A 19766-nucleotide genomic window follows, 5' to 3' on the forward strand; every position below is an offset into this window, starting at 1 on the left:
AGCCTCATCCATTTTAGTCACTTACAGGGGGACCCCAAATCTTGGAGTCATTGCGCAGACAGAACAAACCGAATAGTGTACTCACGTTTTCTCTTGGAAGCACCAATTTAAATATTAAGTAGCATCTCAGGGTAATAGTTGTGGCTGAGTGTGTAAGGCGATGCATTAGATATCTATTAGGGGTTCCCCGCGCAGATTTCAATCACAACTACGATTCCTTCACTGTTGATTTTAAATGACTTTCCAGTGGATACGTAATCCCTCAAACTACAGGAAACACGTCTCAATAACCCTACATTTTGTCAGGTCTGCTTATTTGTTGACATGCAGGAAACTTGGGTTGTGAACCGGAAACGGACCTGACTCAAAACGTTCGCTCTGTTCCTTCAATCACAGATAATGCCAGACCTGTGTATCTTATTCAGAATTCGCAAAGTTTATTCGACACAAATGATGTTTTCAATTAAATGTCCTCAATCCCAGTCATCTGGGGAGTTGAACTGGTCAGAGGCAAATGTTCCTCCTGACCATCAACTCTCCCATCCCGGTTGTTCCCTCCAACATCGTTTTAAACTTCCTCAGGATATCTCCCATTAATTTTATTTGCTTCAAAGAGACCGTTCGCAGAGACGGGAATTTCTCCACAAAAGACGATTTCCTCATCTCTTGACCTGATGCAAACCAGGGGATTGTGAAAAAGATGCTGGGAAAATATTGCGAAGTGGAATGTGGAAAAATCATCAAGAGGCAAACAGAAATTCCATTCTCCAACTTTGTGAATCTTTAGACATTCCTTGGGTAGCGGATTCAGAGGAGAATGAAGGGTGAACTGTCCGACTGAGCAGAGACAGTCCCGACACCTTCCCATGCTTTAAGAGGCCGATACATTGACTCTGATATTTTCTGGATAAGAACTAATCTGAAACATTGAATGACCTCCCGTGTTTGCACGTCAGAAATTCAAAAGTCATCTCAGCTCCGGGACAATGAGAAAACATGGGAACAGAAAAGGCACTGAAATTTTCGAAGGAAGACATAACCAGTTGTAGGACAGCTGGTTCCCAGTGACATGGAGGTGCCTTCAGGTTGTGGGATCAGATTGTTCTCTAGTTTCCAAAATTAATGTTCCAGACTTTAGAATGGAAAAGTAAAACCGATAGATGGCAATTGTTATTCTGCGAAGGCCAGGCAAAAGCTTGGATCCACTAACCGCCTGCTTTATGAGATGCTACAAGAAACTTATTCCCCAGTCTCTGTGGTGCCATGGGTTAGCGCGTTCGGCAATTAATCGAGAGGGTGTTGGGTTGCACCCACTCATGGATGGAATGGTCGCTGTACTTACTCCATCTGTTTCCTTTGCTGCACAGTTTTGTGTTTTTAATGTGGTCAGGGATATGTTCCCCAAACGGACACCTTACCCAGTGAGGAAGCATAAAAGCGTTTCCATATTGTTTTTGTGGGTACCAAGGGGCTGTGAATGCCCTGAATCAGAAACAAAAGCAGAAACTGCTGTAGAAACTCAGCCGGTTTGCAGTAACTGTGGGAGAAAACAGAGGTCTAACAAACCTTGGAAGAAGTTCTCAATCGTTGTCTCAGTTTCTCATTGCGCAGATGCTGCCAGACGTGTTTAGTTTCTCTGATATATCTGCTTCTGATTTTAACTTAATATCCATTCCAACTATCGGGATGGATCACACAGACCATAGATTCCCCGACATTTAACACTGTCGAAGCTGTACTGATTGAATGGAAACAAACCTAACAATGGTTCACTGTCCCTCAGCTCCACAGGGAGAGAGAACTGGCAAACCAGTTCAGCCGTGTGCTTCTGCAGTTGCTGCCAAGTGGGTAAGGCGATGAGTTTTACTACACTAAGGTTTTCTCGTGCAGTTTCACATCTTGCTGACTGTAATTGAGAGCCGCGACTAAACTGGAAGAGAGTGTGTTCTTTGCTTTCATGTTTGAGATTCGAAACACTGACTCGGTCAAAACGCACATAACCCAGATTGGGAATGTTGGGAATCTGGAACCATTGCTTTTCAAGGTTGAACAAGCAGAATCTTTCAGAAGACGTGAGACCCATTTACTTGTACACTTCCATTACTGACTTCATTTGCACCTCTGCGCCAAGTGCTGCAAAACGAGATAAGAACAGTGAGGGGATAACGTGGAACTGGAGCTGTCCTGGTGGGCCAAAGCACATTTTCTGTGCTAGTGATCACCATGACCATTTGTGGGGACCTCAGTTTGTGAAGTAACAGGAAATTGTTTGCAAAATGTTCCGGAGTGTTGAAGGGTTTGAACAACTCTCTCCTGATCTGTCTGTCAGTCACGGCATCCATTGGGAAATTTCCATTGGTAATAACTGGTATGGTGCACATTCCTGGAATCAGTCCACAGGATAATCAAGAAGATAACATCGTTGTGTCACATTTTCCAAATGTGTGCAAGCCCTTGTGTCTTACATTTCCTGGTTATAGAACATAGAACAATACAGCACTGAACAGGCCCTTCGGCCCACGATGTTGTCCCGAACATTTGACCTAGCTTAAGCACCCATCCATGTACCTATCCAATTGCCGCTTAAAGGTCACCAAAGATTCTGACTCTACCACTCCCACAGGTAGCGCATTCCATGCCCCCACCACTCTCTGTGTACAGAACCCACCCCTGATATCTCCCCTATACCTTCCACCCTTCACCTTAAATTTATGTCCCCTTGTAACACTATGTTGTACCCGGGGAAAAGATTTCTGACTGTCTACTCTATCTATTCTTCTGATCATCTTATAACCCTCTATCAAGTCACCCCTCATCCTTCACCGTTCCAACGAGAAAAGGCCTAGCACTCTCAACCTATCCTCGCACGACCTATTCTCCATTCCAGGCAACATTCTGGTAAATCTTCTCTGCACCCTCTCCAAAGCTTCCATGTCTTTCCTAAAGTGAGCCGACCAGAACTGCACACAGTACTCCAAATGTGGCCTAACCAAAGTCCTGTACAGTTGCAACATCACTTCACGACTCTTGAATTCAATCCCGCTGCTAATGAACGCTAATACACCATAGGCCTTATTGCAAGCTCTATCCACCTGAGTGGCAACTTTCAAAGATCTATGAACATAGACCCCAAGATCCCTCTGTTCCTCCACATCACTAAGAACCCTACCATTAACCCTGTATTCCGCATTCTTCATTGTCTTTCCAAAATGGACAACCTCACACTTGGCAGCGTTGAACTCCATCTGCCACTCCTCAGCCCAGCTCTGTGTCATATCTTAGTCCCAAACTTAGTTATGCTTTCGAGATAATGATTGCTTGCATTATCTGTCTCTGTTTGTATCAAGCAGCTCATTGAGCACGGAGTTGGATGTTATGAGGAAGTTGGAAGTGTGGCGGGGACAAAAACAGGAAGAGACGAGACTTGAAAGTGCTTCGAATTTGCATGTGTCGGTTGTTTTTAGTGGTAAATGTCTGCTAAACGGTATCCTGTCAGATCCCAGGAGTCGCAGGGAGTGTTTGGGTGGAATTTGGAAATTTAAAGTTACACACAAGCAGTGCGTTGGTCTATTTCAACTCACTTTCCATTTCGTACCCAAGCTCCCAGCAACGGTTCACATTTTCTGTGGAATTGGCTAGTGTTGTACGTGAAGCTTTCTTTTCCAGAGAAACTTGCAGACTTGAAACACATGACGCTGAGGTTTCAGTCTCTGTCTGGAATGTGCTGGTGTGTCTGCCTGTGTGAGTGAACATGAGAATAAGTTCCTCAAAGGGGTTACAACGCAGTATGACCATGTCAATTTTCAGTCCCATTGTTGTGTCATGTAAGATCACAGAAAGAATATCATTGATATTTACCCTGGAAACATCAAAACACGTAAAATGCTACAACCTGGGACTGGAATATATGGACGCCTGATGACTTGGGCTGCACGGTGGACGAATGATCCTTTTCACCCACGCTCTTAAATTTCGAAGACAGAGAGAAACTGATCTAACGATAAACCCTTTTTAAAAAAATCTGACATGACCTTTTGTACTGTCCAGTCTACTACCAACCCTGATGTCATATGAAAACTCACTGACCATGCTTTCAGTATTTTAATCTAAATCATTTGTATGAAAATAAAACGGAAGTGGGCTCATCATTTATCCTTGTGGAACGCAGCTGGTCAAAGTCTTCCAGTCTGAGAACGACCCTCCACCACCGTTTCCATCCAACTACCATTTAATTAATTTTATATCTTATCTGAAAGCTCACCTTGAATTCGATGTGATCTAACTTTAAAAATTAATCGACCATGTGGAACATTTTAAAAGGATGTATTAAATCCAACTGAACAATGAGGACTGAACTCAGTCCTCATCAATATTATTGGTTACGTCCTCAAAACAACCAACCATGTTTGTGAGACACAAATTACATCGCACAAAACCATAGGGATTATCCCTATTCATTACTCTTCTCTCAAAATGCTTACAAATCCTATCATTCAGAATTGCTTCCAAAACCTTTGCCACGAGCTTAGCCAGCCTCACAGGTCTATGGTTTTCAGTTTTCTCCATTCATCCCTTCCTCAACAAAACCGCCCCCAAATTATTCGACACAGGACTCGCAGTAATAGATGATGCAAATATTTCTAACTAGGTCCCAACAGTTTATTTTCCTGATTTCCCACAAAGCCCTGGTTGCACGAGATCAGATCCCAGAGAAATATCCAACTTTATCTCTTCCAAGTCCTCCAGAACTTCCTCTTTTCAATGTGAACTACTTTTAAAACATCAATGTTTGTAGCCATTTTGCTCTCCATGGCATAAACTAATGCGAAATGAACTTTTAATATCTCTCCCATCTGCTGACGTCCAAGACAAATGTGAGATCTTACATCTTTCAGGGATCCTATTTGGTCTCCAGCTCTGAATGTAATTATAAAATCTCTTTTCGATCATCCTTAACTTTGTGCGCTAAAGCGATCTAATATGCTCACGTTGTCTTCATGATTTCCTTTGAAGAACGCTCTTCCACGCCTTATATTGTTCAAGGAATTGACTTGAGAGCGCATGTTTACATGGAAACTGTGACTGTTTTTAAAAAATAAGTTCTGAGACGACAAGTCCATCATCCCTGATATCAACGTTGTTCTAATAGAATCCCGACAATATGGGAACAGGCAATTCAGCCGCAGAAGAACACATGAAACATGCGAAGATCATTTTACTCAAGCTCACACGTCTACCTGATTCCTGTAACTCTGCATTTCCCATAGCCAAATGACGTCATATCTTTCCTATGTTGAGGAAACCCAGGCAGACACGGAAAGAATGTGCATGTGCAGACAGTCGCCCGAAGATGAACTTGAACCAGTGTCGCTGAGGCTGGAAGACAGCAGTGCTCACCACTGAGTCAGCCACTGTAAACCTCCTATCCACCACTCATAATATATCTTCTCTTAGACATGGGTCCAAAAGCTTCTCCCGATTAGCCAAATGCATCTGACGAGAGCCTCTTGTCGTGTCTGTTGCAAACCTCTGTGGTTGGTTTTTACCTCACGTGAATGAATGCTGACATTGCATTTACCCTCCTAACAACCATGTTAAACATAAGAGAAAACTCAACTAAATCTCTCAAGTGCCTTTAAACTATAGATCTCTGAAGCCTTTCCCCGTCACAAAATGGTCGAGGCCTCTAATCATTCCATCACTTTATGACCTCATTCTTTTTCACATAGTGTTCTATCTGCAACATTTTTAATCCAAGCACTCAGCCCGTCCACGTCATTCCGCAGCCTGTCCGCCTGCTCAATACGATCTGTCCTTCCACCTGTCTTTGTGTATTCTGCAAACGGACCAGCAATTCTGGAAAAACTCCCCTTCACCCAACTGTCTGCCTTCCGCCTGTCAACCAAATCTCAGGCCATGCCAGTACTTTGCCCCTAATACCAGAGACTCTTATTTCGCAGCTTCCGATACTGCACCTTGACAAATGCCTGCTGGAAATTCAAGCTGATCACATTCACAGAATAGACGTTTTCTCCCTTGCTCATTATCGCCTCATAAAATTCTAATATATTTATCCTTGAGAACCTATTCTGATGCTTCAAGTACTACGTAATCCCATCCTTACGTTGACCTCTCATGCGTGATTAAATCCAAAATTGACGTGTTTGACATTTATCTAAAATACTAACACTTTGCTTTCAGTCCTGAATGTCATGAACAACAAAATCCATTCGCAGTTGAGATATGTGAACTTGCGCTGTCTCAGCAGGCTCGATGAGAGAGTGAATTCCTTCCCCCAGTGGATCTCTCTGCTCACTCAGCAGGGTCGATGAGTGAGCTAACAGTTTTTTTCAAATGAAGCAGGTAAATATGTTCTGCCCCGTGCAAACTCGCTGGTGTACTGAGAGTTGAGATAATAGCCTGAACGTAGTCCCACAATGAAAACCGTTGAAATGTCTCTCATTTTGTGAAAATATCGATGGAAGTTCAGTCCTGAAGAGACTGGGAGCACATCCCACACATGAGATGTTTGATTGGTGTCTCCTCAATTTGAAGACGTTCATGATAAACCGATCCCAATAATCTTGTATAGTGATTTCCACAGTTTGAGCGTTTAAAAGGTCTCTTCTTTGTGAACACGTTGATGTCATGCCATGCCCAGGAACATTTGCAGCACTTCCCACTCTGGGCGTTGAAAATACCTGTTAATAATGTTGATGGGACTTCATGTCGTTCGGATATTTGCAGCATGTTCTACAGTTGTGGAATTGAAGATGTCTGTCCTTCGGGTGAGTACGTTTTAAAGGACTTTCATTCGTGTGAGCACATTTCCCATGCATTAACTGCACAGAGGTCTGATAATATTTTCCAAAGTCTGGACAGATAAAGGGTTTGTCAGTAGTATGAGCATTGTGTTGGATAATCCAATCAACGGACGTTTTAAACCATTTGACGCAATCCAGACATTGAGATGATTTCTCCTCATTGTGATCGAGCAGGGGTCGCAGCAGGTCAGAGAATGAGTGCATGCCTTGACACACAGAGAGCTTGTTCCTGATATAATTGCTTTCATGGGGTTCAAGCTCAGATGTAGAAATGAATCCTCAAATGTCTACAGTCTCACATAAATATGACCGCAGTTGTAGTTTGTGAGCTCTGATGATAGCAGAAGCCTTGTCCACAAACACAACAAGTGAACGATTCTCTCCTACTCTAACCGGAGCCTTTTCATTCCATGTTCTACCTTTGATCAAGTTTTATTTGGGATAAAATGCGTGATTTGACCAGATCATGGTGGAGTGATAGTTCTTTCTTTAAAGCTTCCCCTTCTAATATGTTCCGAAATTGATGTATATTTTTAAAAATCAAGAGAGTGAGAAAGAGGCTCTCATAGACTCTGGATTGTGCCTGAAGATAGGGATTGAAGTTAAGGGGTTTAGACACGAACAATTTGACTGGAATTCTGCCAGAATCTTTCATAAACACACCCTCCACTACTGAGAAGGAGCAGGTCAGAAGGTGGATGTGAACACCATCAACTCCCTGTTCACTCGAGGTCAAACACTGTCCGGAGTTGTCTGACATCCTGTCCGTTGGAGCAGACATTTCCTCTAACTGAATAATGGAAGATGAGGCCTCTGTCTTCAATCCCCAACACAAATCCACGGCCTCGCCACTGAGAAGAGAGTGCGGTCTTGGAAAAGCACAGCCGGACCGCCAGCGTCCGAGGAGCAGGGGAATCGACTTTTTAAGCAAGAGCCCATCATTTGAAATGAGGCTCGTGAACCAAGGCGGTAGAGAGAAAAATAGGAGGAGGTCTGGTAGCTAAGAGTGCGATAGGCGGGTTGAAGTGTTGGTAATGGTGATCGGTCGGAGATCATGGTGGAGCAGATCGTCGAGAAGGAAGCTGGACAGATAGGAAAGATCATGAGATCGGTGCCAACTTGGAACATTAGAACTGGGATAAGATGGGAGGAAAATGAGAAATATATTGAAGTGCACATTGCTGCCGTGTGGTTGGAGTGTTCCTATGTGAAAGATGAGGCCTTCTTCCTCCTGGAGTCGGGTGGTAAATGTGTAGCGATGGTGGATGCCCAGGACCTGCATGTACTTGTCTAAGTGGGTGGGAGAATTGAAGTGTTCGGCCACAGGGCAGAGATGTCATTTGGTGTGGGTGCCCCAGAGATGTTCTCTGAAGCGCTCTGCAATAAGGCACTCTGTCTCCCAAATGTAGGGAAGACTGCATTGGGAGCAACGGATAGAGTAAAGGTCATGTGTGGAAATGCAGGATATACTCTGATGGATGTGGAGGAATTATTTGAGTCTTTGGACGGAGTTGAAGGCGGAGGTGTGGGTGGAATTTGCAATTCTTGTGATGGAATGGGAAGATGCCTCGAGGGGAGGGTGGTTTGGTGGGTGACGTGGACCTGACAAGGGAGTCACGGAGGGAATGATCTTCACAGAAAGCGGCTAGAGGCGGGGAGGGAAATACATCTCTGCTGATTGCGTCCGTTTGAATATTGGGAAATGGCGGAGGATGATATGATGTCAACGGTATTTGGTGGGGTGGAAGGTGATGACCGGGGGATTGTGTCTTTTTCATAGATGGAGGGGTGGGTCTTGAGTGCGGAGTTGCTGGAAGTGGATGAGGTGCGCTGGAGCGCAAAATCGGCCACATTGGTGGAGAAATTGCCTCACCACTGACTCAATCTTCCCCTTGATAATTGTCAGAGTCTGAACCAGTTACGTCATGACTATGGAGACATACTTCACCTCATTAACATCATACGGCTCTTCGATATCTCTGCTCATCTGCAGCTCAAATTCTTTTCCATCCCTTTGGACTAAATTATTGTAATGCAATTCCATCCGTCCTGTCACATTCCCTCTCTACTCTGGTCAAACATCCTCTGCCTCTATTCATGCGTGTACTTGATCTTTGTTCAGTGTTTTATTGTAACTTATTTGAAAGAAGATTTTACCAACGCCCATTTTCCCGACCATGTGCTGCTCCCATCGCAGCTTTATCTTTCCACACGGGCTCTCACATGGTGGAAGGGCAGGGGTTGTCGGTTGTTCACCCAATGTTGCAATCCTGAGGTTTTTGAACAACTCTGCTGCACGTAGGAGTATTCGCAACAGGGGTTCTTCACCGATCACTGCTCTGCTACTTATCAAAATTTTCGCCATTTTATTCAAATGTTTAAACTGTCTCCGCTCAATCTATTGTTGCAATGTCCTACAGCCCACTCAAGAACAATTAGAGATGGTCAATAAATGCCAACCCAGCCAGCGAACCACACCAAGATTTTATTTCTTTTTTTTTAAAAACTCTCTCAGATATCTACCTTCCCTCGAATTCCAACCTTTTGATCACGGTCGATTTTAACTGTTTCATGTCTGGCGCCCGAGATTTCATGTATCAAGGCCATAAAGCATGAAATCTCTTCACTCAGATGATCGCAGAATGCCGTTAGAAAAGGAGTAACTCTCCAAGTGATGTAGAAAATCTGTGATACGAGTTGAAATCAACGGCAGTAAATTGTCTCAATCCTGCATCATGCCTTTCATATATGGAAACATCAAAGCTATTCCTCTGAAAGGAGTTTAAGCAAATTTTGATTGCAGTCGCATAACGAAATATTGGGAAGCTGACGAAGTGTTATAAGAAACAAGTGATCAAGCAAGAAGGATTCAAGCAAAAGTTTACATCACAAAACTGGTTGCATCACAAACCTCGGGTCATGGAGTTTGTTCTACTCGAAACCATCATTTTCTTGTCAGTATAAAAGCAACACATTCGCGCATGGATCCACAGCTCAGTGATTGGAGCTCTCGTCTTGTTTGCCAGTGGTTATGAGAAGTCCCAATGGGGCCTTGCTGCATTTTCTCACATATACTGCAGCAAACAGTCGAATGTGCTTTCTCACTGTTATTCGGAATTATTTCTGATGAAAAAGCGTGAAGCCATTCTCTCCAGGGCTAATCTGTTTGAGTTTGGATTTCCACTTCTGTGTTTCCCCTTCGAGAAACATGAGGAAACAAGCAACTGATGCGAAGAATGTGACACAGTAGAAGCCATAGAGCAATGGGGAAACAGTGGGGGAGGAAAAGTACAGGGAAGCGGCTTAATGCTCCTGTTCCTTACGTAGCGACAAAACAACTACGCGAATCCAAAGAAAACACGCAGGGGTTGGAAGAACACCGGAAGCCAGGCTGCCTCAGGAGGTATACGTTCAGCATGTATCAATACTTCATGGCTGGGCCTGTCCTCCCACGGCAGCCTGCTGCTGGTTTACCTCTTTGCTTACGTAAACAGACTCTGGTTTTAAATCTAAAGTGAAGGAAGAAGAAGCCAAATGGTTAAAAACATTGCAAAGGAAGCCACTGTGGTCCTAATGGATAAAGCCATTAGAAAAGGCAAGGCGGGGTTTCATGGGGTGGTGGAACTGACTAATAGATCACGTGGTCTGAAAAACACAGTTGTGTCCAGATGGAAGTTTTCCAGATGATGTGAATTTGGTGAGAATAAACAGGAAGGAATTTCCCACGGGCAGATGAATCTATAACTAAAGTTTAGAATCTCAAAACCAGTGATGGATTATAAAGAAAAAATTGGAACACGGCTTGTTTTGTTTTCATTCTACAGTTATTGAAATCGGGAATGATTTTTTTCAGAGAAAAGTAGTTTCAATAGCTAATTCTAAAATATTTATAAAGGTGCGAATAGACACACAAAGAATGAATTTAAACGGGACAGAGAGTCTGCGCTGTACGGATGGGGTTGTGTTAAATGCACATTCTCTAATTTGCTAAGGTTAATTGGAAAGAAATTGTATAACACCAACAATTGAGTTCGACTAAGTGTGAAAATATCCTATTGTTAGGAACGGTTTTGCAGCTTGATCTAATCAACTTCTATAAATTCTGTAAGAACTGAACTGTTTGTGTTAGCTCAACATTTCAGGAAAGCTGGTTAGTTCAGACTGTTGCAAAACTGGTTACGATACAAAGTGATACCAACAGTGTGGGATTAATTCTCGCAATGTCTCAGTTTACCATTCTGATCCTGATAACCCCACTCGCCTAATCCATTAGACGATGGCGAGAATCAAAGGGAAATTATACCATAGTGAGTTTGTACTGATCTGTCGATATCAAGCACCTTTTTGTTTTTATTTGTTGCCTTGAACATTTCGCTACAATCACAGAGAAGGGCTTGAGTCCATTTGCTGCACACTCGTCTACCTCCAAAATATCCATTGAAACGACTCGAAATATATTCCTGTTTGAATTCTCTAAACTTCACAGCAGTAATTTAAAATAACTTTATAATTTCGATTTGAGTTTTTCCAACAACATTCCAAATGTCCAATGAGATAAGCATCATTCTTTTTGCATTGTTTTAATAACCGGTATGAGTATACAGCAATTGCAACAATATGAAAAATACTCCGCGTCCTTTCCACAGTATAACACAGTTGAAAAGTGTGGTGCTGGAAGAAGGGAAGGGATGATGCCCGAAACGTCGATTCTCCTGCTTCTTGGATGCTGCCTGGCCTGCTGTGTTTTTCCAGCACCACACTTTTCAACTCTGGTCTCCAGCATCTGCAGTCCTCACTTTCTCCACAGTATGACACAGTACAGGATCTGCGTTATGAGAAAGAGAATCCATCTCAAACGTCATCTCGGTATCTCTGTCGAGAGGTGGATATTCTCCTGGGGAGTACTTCTGACTGTTCGTAAGTAACGGAGGCATTTCCCAGGTACAGATGACTCCACAAAATCAGAAGTTAGATGTTTAGAGTAAAAACTGTTTTATTCAACGTAGTTTTGTAACGATTAAATACATATGCACGCACATGCATGCATACATGCATGCACCCATTTATATTTATGTCTCTGTGTGTTTGTGTGTGTAAATATGTGCGTTTGTGTGTGTGTGTGTGTGTTTGTAAGAATTGAGATGGTTGGAAATAGATGGTCAGGCAATTGAATGTTCTTCCTGTAGAATGCGGGAAGTAAGAGTCACTCATCGTGTCCCAGATATATGCATCAGCGGGAACTGCATCCAGACCTAGTTCCTTGGAAAGCGTGTTCGGGAAAAGATGCTAGAGATTGGATTATTCGGGAGACTGAGGAGATAATTGAGATGAGTTATAAGCAGTCGGAAACACCTCAGGTACAAGAAAAAGGTCGATGGGTTTCAGTCGGAAAACGAAAAGGGAACTGCTGGACAGTGCATGCATCTCCTGTGGCCGTACTCCTCTGTTACAAGCATACCGTTATTGATATTTTTGAGGGGGAGTCAATTACCAGGGGTTAAACATGGGGTACAGGTCTCTCGCACAGAGATTGTCACTTTTGCTCAGAACGGTAGGGGGGAGAGAAGGAGACCATTATTTTTGGAGACTTCATATTGAGGGGAATAGATTGCAGTTTCAGCGGGTCTGGAACACGCGTACGTTTGGTGTGTTGCCTCCCAGCTCATACAGTTTGTGATGTCTCGCATCGTGTTTTTGCGATCCTTAAGAGGGCAGGGACCAGACCCAAGTCATGGTCCACATATGCACCAACAACACAGATAAGAAAAGGCATGTCGATGTAAGGCAGAAATTCAGGGAGCTAGAGTGACATCTTCGATCCAGATCTAACAGTTGTTCTTTCTGATTTGTTACCTCTGACACATCCTACAAAGATGAAGAATACAGACAGAGCTTTTGAAAATTTGGCTACTGGGATGGTGCAGGGGGGACGGATTCGGATACCTGTACAATTTTGTCTGTTTCTGGAGTAGATGGTACCTCCACAAATAGGATGGTTTTCACCTGAACCACAGGATAACCAATATCCTGCGGGGTTGGGGCGGGGATAATTTGCTAATGCTCTTTAGGAAACGAATTCAGCAGCCGAATGGGAACCTGAATTTTAGCTCAATTGTACACGAGGTTTTGAGTTGTGAGGATATAATTATGTTTTCAGGTTTGCAAGAGTGTACTGGCAAGGATGAAGTTAGTTTGAAGGGTGTTTACTTCAACGCCAGGATCATCTGGAATAATGTAGGATAACTTATAGCATGGGTAGTTAACTGGGATTTGGAAGTTGTGGCCATTAAAGAGAAATGAATAGAGCAGTGAAAGGACTGAGTGTTCCTGGTGCCGCAGTCTCGATTTTTCAGGAAGAGCACGTAAGATGGTGAAAGAGGGTGAGGTGTAACATGATTAACCAAGGACAGTATTACAGTAGCAGAAAGGATATTTGATGACCACTCTACAGAGTCTACTGAGCTAGAATGATCTGATATCACACTCAGTAAAGGAGAGATCCCGGCGAATGGAGTTTTCAATAGCCCACTGAAACGTTCCGGAGATATAGAGTAACAGATCGCAAAGACGATTCTGGATAGGAGTGAAAATAACTGGGTAGTTCTTCTGGGGAACTTAACTGTCCAAATATTGATTGGAAAATTTATAGTTTGAGTAAATCTGATCGGTGAATTTCTGTCCAATGTGTGCAGGAGGGTTTCCTGACACGGCATATAGACAGGCCAACAAAAAGCAAAGCCACATTGGATTTGGTACTGTATAATGATGCAAGCAATGTGTTCGATTTGGAGGGAAGTGAGCACTTTTGTGATAGGAACAGGTTTATATTGTAGGGTAAGAGATATTGCTGGGAGAAAGGTGATTAGGCAAGAGTTAGGATGCATACAATGGAGAAATCAACTGCAGGTGTTGGGTACAACTGAAAACTGGAGCTTGCTCATGGAGGAGCGACTGCGTGCCCTGGATAAGTATGTATGAAATAAAACAGGGAATATGTGGTCGTGTCAGGGAGCTGTGTCTACTGAAAATGTTGAATCTCTTGTCAAGAGGCAGAAGGAGGATGATGTAAAGATGAGATGTTCAGGCTCAGATCGGGTGCTTGAGAATTAGAAATGAGCCAGGAAGGACCTAAAGAGAGAGCTAAGTCGATCTAAGATGGGATTCGAGAAGTCTTTGGCTGGCAGGATGGAGGAAAACCCTGAAGCCTTTTGTTGGCATTTCAGGAGCAATGGAATGACTAGCATATGATTAGAACCTGTCAGGAATCGTAGTGGGAGGTTGTCCGTGCAGACCGAGGAAAGGTAAGGCGCTGAATGAATAATTTTCATCGGTGTCACAAATGAAATTAGACAATGATGTCATGAAGAATATTGAGATGCAACCTATTGCAATATATGAAATTGATGGTCATAGGTCGCTTGTTTGGGCAATTCTTTAAAATGTGAAAATAGACCTGTCCCTTGGGCTTGATGGTACTTATCCTCGGATTCTCTGGGAATCGTGGGTGGAGAGTGCTGTACTTTTAACTATGAACTTTGTGTCATCCGTGTCTATGTGATTAGCACGAGAAGACTCAAATTTAGCAAATCTTGTCCCCTTCTACAACATGAGGAGTAGAGAAATCTCTGGTAATTGTAAAACAATGAGTCTTAGTTTTGGTGAAGGTGACGTTTTGGAAAAGATTATGAGAGATAGGATTTATGATTATCTAATATGGAAGAAGTGGATTCTGGATAGTCAATTCGATTTTGTGAAGAGTAGTTTGTACCTCACAAACCTTATGGAGCTCATTGAGAATGTGAGCAAATAGGTGGATGACGGTGAAGCGATTGAAATCGTGGATATGGTTTTCACGAAGGCATTGATTATATTCCCCACGGTAGGGTATTTCATAAATTACGCAGGCATAGGATTGATAGCTATTTAGCTGTTTTCATCAAAAATGGCCACCTGAAAGAAGACAAAGTGGTTAGTTGATGGAAAACCTTCGTCCTGGAGTTCAGAGACTAATGGTATACCAGAAGCTTTTTTGTTGATCTACGACAGTTGACATTTGTATAAATAACCTGGATTAGGGCATGGAATGATAGGTCAGTAAATTAGCCAATGGCTTGAAGCTCGATGGAGTTGTCAACTGTGTCAAATGCTGCTGCAGGTTGCAGTGGGACATGTTCAATGTACAGAGCTGAGCTCAGAGGTCGCAAACAGAGATTAATGTGGGAACATGTATAGTCATTCACTTTGGAAGGAACAACAAGAAGAAAAAATTTTGGGCTAAAACTCATATTCTTGGAAGTTTAGTTGAGCAGAGAGAAATTGGTGATAATGTGCATAAAACTCTGAAAATTATCACCCATGTTGATAGGTTTGTTGGGAAGGAGCACGTTATGTTAGATTTATTGGGAGAAGGATTGAGTTTCACAGCCATGAGTTCATGTTGCACTCCAGAAATTCTCTGGCGTTGCTGCACTTGTGAAGTTGCGAACAGTTCCAATCGCCACATCATAGGACGGATGTGCAAGCATTTGAAAGGGTGCAAAGGAGATTTACTACGATTTGTCTTGTATGGAGTGAACGTCTTACGAGGTAAGACTGAGTGACTTGAGGTTGTTTATGAGAGAATACGAAGTTTGGGAAGTGATTTAATAGATACATACAAGATGATCAGAGGTTTGGTTAAGGTGGACAGTGAAGGACTTTATTCTTCAAATGGTCATAGTTGGAAGAAGGGCACACAGTTTAAAGTTGACACTGATAGATGGCGAGGTAGGTTCTTTTCCAATGAGTAGGAAAGGTGGAGAACGCCTTGCATTCAACAGTCGTAGACTCATCAACTTGCAGGGATTTTAAATGATCAGGGGATAATCTTTTGAGTTACAATGATGAAATATCGTTAAGCTGGATTTCTGATTAATATCGCAGGTTGCTTTCAACATCCAGGGCCAAAGAGCCTTTATTTCACAGTAATATTCGGTCCTCGAACTGTTCATCAGTCTGATGTTGCAATCATCCCTGGTCACTATCAGTGAAATGAGCGCCTGGCGAGGATCAATCTCGCAACTTCGGCAGCTCACACACTTCTAATCTTTTTTGAAGCACGGCAACCTGATCAATATCCCCACTGGAGCTGGCAAAAGAGGACGACCAACGGCTCCTGATCTAGCTACTGAGGCCATAAATCCAATTACTCAATTTTTTACTGTGGATATAAAATGAAAATCAGCTTAGAGGTGGTTGTAATGAGAATGGATCAGGTTCAGGAAAAAGACAGAGAAAACGGGTGAAAAACAGATGTTACTGAATATAAGTTTACCGTGCCTTCCTGCGTTGATCACGGACACTTTTACATCGCCACTGTCATGGGATTTTCCTTCCATCGGTTTCAGCTCGTCGCAGAATTCAATTCACTGACACTTCTCCAACTTCCTTTGGACAGTTCATACGACACAGTGACCCACATTGCACACGACGTCAACAATCTTCAGCATTACTACATTCAAGGGCACGTGGCATGGTTTGTATAACTAGTAGAGATGGAGCAACGTTATGCAGGGGCAAATTGAATTTCAGGTTAGATTAGATTATATTCCCTACAGTGCGAAAACAGGCTCTTCGGCCCAAGCAGTCCACAGCTCCGAAGAGTAACCCGCCCAGACCCATTTCCCTTTGACTGATGCATCTAACTCTGCGGGCAATTTTGCATGCCCAATTAACATGACCTGCTCATTTTTGGATTGCGGGAGGAAACAGGACTACCCAGAGCAAACCCACGCAGACATGAGGAGAACGTGCAAACTCCAGCCAGACAGTACCCAAGGTTGGAATCGAATCTGGAGCACTGTTGCTGTGGGGCACCTGTACTAGTCACTGAGCCACCGTGCCACTGATGATGTAGATTCACACTGTCCTTATTCTGTTAGTGTTTAAAAACCTGGGCCAGAAACAGCACAGACAGGAGGAACATGAGGAGGCCACGCCTCCCGGCCCGGCCATTCAAAATCATCATGGCTGAGCCAGCATGTTATTATCTTTTCTCAGCCTATCAACATCATCGTGTTGCCTATTGGCTAACAGATATTTATCGAGCTCTACCTTCAACAGACATCGAAATTGTTCATTTGTGAAAAGTAGATTTTTCCCGTTTCAAGACAGTTGGGATTTTGCACGCATACTACCGGTTTTGCAGAGGAGCAGCCGAGTCTGCTCTGATCACGTTTCAAACAAAACTCGACTCTGGTGGAATTCGAACACACGACCTTTTTACAAAAGCTTCAATAACCACATAAAACGCCAACGCGCTTACCATTGCGCCACATAGGCCGATGCGCCTAAGGACACAGGGTTACCATGGACTCGGGACTCCCAATTCACGTACGTCTGCGTTTGTCACAATTTCCAGTATCTGCTGCTTATCCAAGTGTGCTCTGGGTATTCAAATGTTTGGCTATCTCCTGGTGAAATGTTCTGCTGACACTTAGCTTTACCACATTTTTATATAGTGAAATCCAGACAAGCAACACTGTCTGGGTGAAAACTTTTATCCTAAATCTCCTCTTAATCCCTTGTCTCTTGCTTTTCATCTGTGCCACTGGTTATTTTTACTTCCCAAAAACAAGCTCATTTCTGTCACACATATTTGTCCTCTTCATAGTATGTGCATGTTTATCAGTTTCTCACACAGCCATCACTGCACTTACATAATCAGCCCCAGCTTGGCTTGTCTACCTTCACAACGGATTGGTCCAACCATTGTCATTCTTATCATCTCCCATGAACACCATCCCCTGCAATCAGACGCTTCCTGCAGCCTACAATGGAAAAACGTTCACTGGAGAAAAGCCAAAACGTATGAACAAAATCATTCGCTCTTGGAAATCTGTGGAGAGAATGGAGAGTTAATGTTTCGAGTCCAATGATCCGTCTTTGGAACTAATGGGACGTGTGGGTGGGGAAAGAATCTGGAAGAATGCGGACGGGTAATGAAATGATTGAACTCGGTGCTGGGTCCTGAAGACTGCATAGTCTGTCAGTAGAAAATGAGGTGTGATTCTTCCAGCTTGAGCTGTGCCTTGAAGTATCACTGCAGCAGACCGGAGTCTGAAATCGTGCCTTTGGAACACAGTGCAACATTCAAGTGACAGGAGACTGGAAGATCAGGATAACCTTTGTTCCATACAGAGCGTAGACGATTCCAGCTTTGTCACTGACTCTGTTTCTCACTCCCCATTGTGGAGAGCTAACATTCTGAGGAGGAAGTACGGTTGCCTAGACTGAATGAAGTGCAGACAAAGCACTGAAAGGTGTCTCTGGGAAGTTACACAGTGAGGAGAGACATCGTAACCCAGCAGGTCTTATAGCTTAGAAGATAGAACATAACAGTGCAGTCCAGGCCCTTCGGCCTTCGATCTTGCACTGACCTGTGAATAAAAATGTGATGCCCATTTAACCTTCACTGTTACATTATTATCCATATGTATGTCCAATGCACATTGAAATGCCCATATACTCAGCGAGTCTACTACTGTTGCAGGCTGGCTAATCCACGCCCGTACAGTTATCTGTCCTAAATCAATCGCCATTCAACTTAATGCTCTGTCTCTTCGTGTTGGCCTTCGCCGTCTGAGGAAGAAGACTCTCACTGTCCACTGTATCTAACCTTTTGATGATCATATAAGTCTCGATTAATTCACCTGTCAACCTTCTTCTCTCCGACGAAAACAACCTCAGGCTCCTCAGACTTTGCTGGTAAGACCTTCGATCCACACAGTCAACATCCCAGTAAATCTCCTTTGAACTCTTTCCAAAACTTTCACATCTTTCCAAAATTCAATGACTAGAATTGCATGTAATACTCCAGATGGAGCCCTACCAGGTGGTCAAATCACCTTCTGTGATTTTAAGGAATGGTTAGTATGGGCAGTTGCTTGGATGCAAGGAATTCTGGACAAGGGGGTCGCGAGAGAAAATGTCTTGCATTGTGGTGGCAAGGTGTGGAGTTTAGTGTGATTGGATATTGGTGAAAGTGGAACAGAATATATACCTTCCACCGCTCCCTGCTTCCAGTAAGCATTTCAATTTGGAACATATCTATCAAATGGCTTGCATTCCAACACGGGCACAGGGTACGTTTTCCAGAGCAAACGTGTTTTCACTTTCACTGACACTGTGTCTCTCCGGGAGCTGGGTTCCTTCCCCACCCTGACTCATACAGCACCGTCCTTCCTGAAACATATCATATTGATCATGGAAGCAGATGTTTAAGTAACCCCATTTGGGAATGAAATGAACAATTTACAATTCCTAAACTTGTTTCATGTGTTCATTTGGCTAAAGCTAGAATCTTGTGTGAAGATCTCCAAGTCACATTTTCGGATGGGTGTTAAAAAATGAAGAAAAAATATATACAAACGACAAAACCTCAGAGGGAAAGAACTAATAGAATCCCTTCACTGCAGACAAAGACCGTTCGGCCCATTGAATCTGCACATTTAATCTGTGATAAACAGAACTCATTCATAAATCAGCCTGAGACAAAGCCTTGGAAACAAGAACAATTTATTACAGCCTTGCAAGTACCGGACACTTCTGACATTAAGCAGAAATGCGCGCGAAAACAGTACATGTTAACTTTCTTATTCAGTTTACAAGTTGCAGAATCACGCCTCCCTTTTCCCATCCCATCATAAGCCGATTAGTGACTTGTTTTTTTCTCTCTAGTTATTTTTATGATCTGGCCATCCTGCTGTACATGTATGTTTGCATTTTTTGTTCCTTGTCTGTTACAGCTTGTTCTTTTATCCAGTTTCGCTTATCATACTATATGCTTTATTATGAAATGCCCCTGCTGCTTCTTTTTGTGGTCAATTACAACACTTTAAAGTTATTTCCTAGCTTAAAATTATTTTCTTTAATAGACATTATATTCATTAAAGTCTAAGCCTT

Source organism: Chiloscyllium plagiosum, unplaced genomic scaffold, assembly GCF_037043375.1.
Source record: "Chiloscyllium plagiosum isolate Xiang-an unplaced genomic scaffold, Cpla_swu_hap1 HiC_scaffold_18, whole genome shotgun sequence".
NCBI lineage: Eukaryota > Metazoa > Chordata > Chondrichthyes > Orectolobiformes > Hemiscylliidae > Chiloscyllium > Chiloscyllium plagiosum.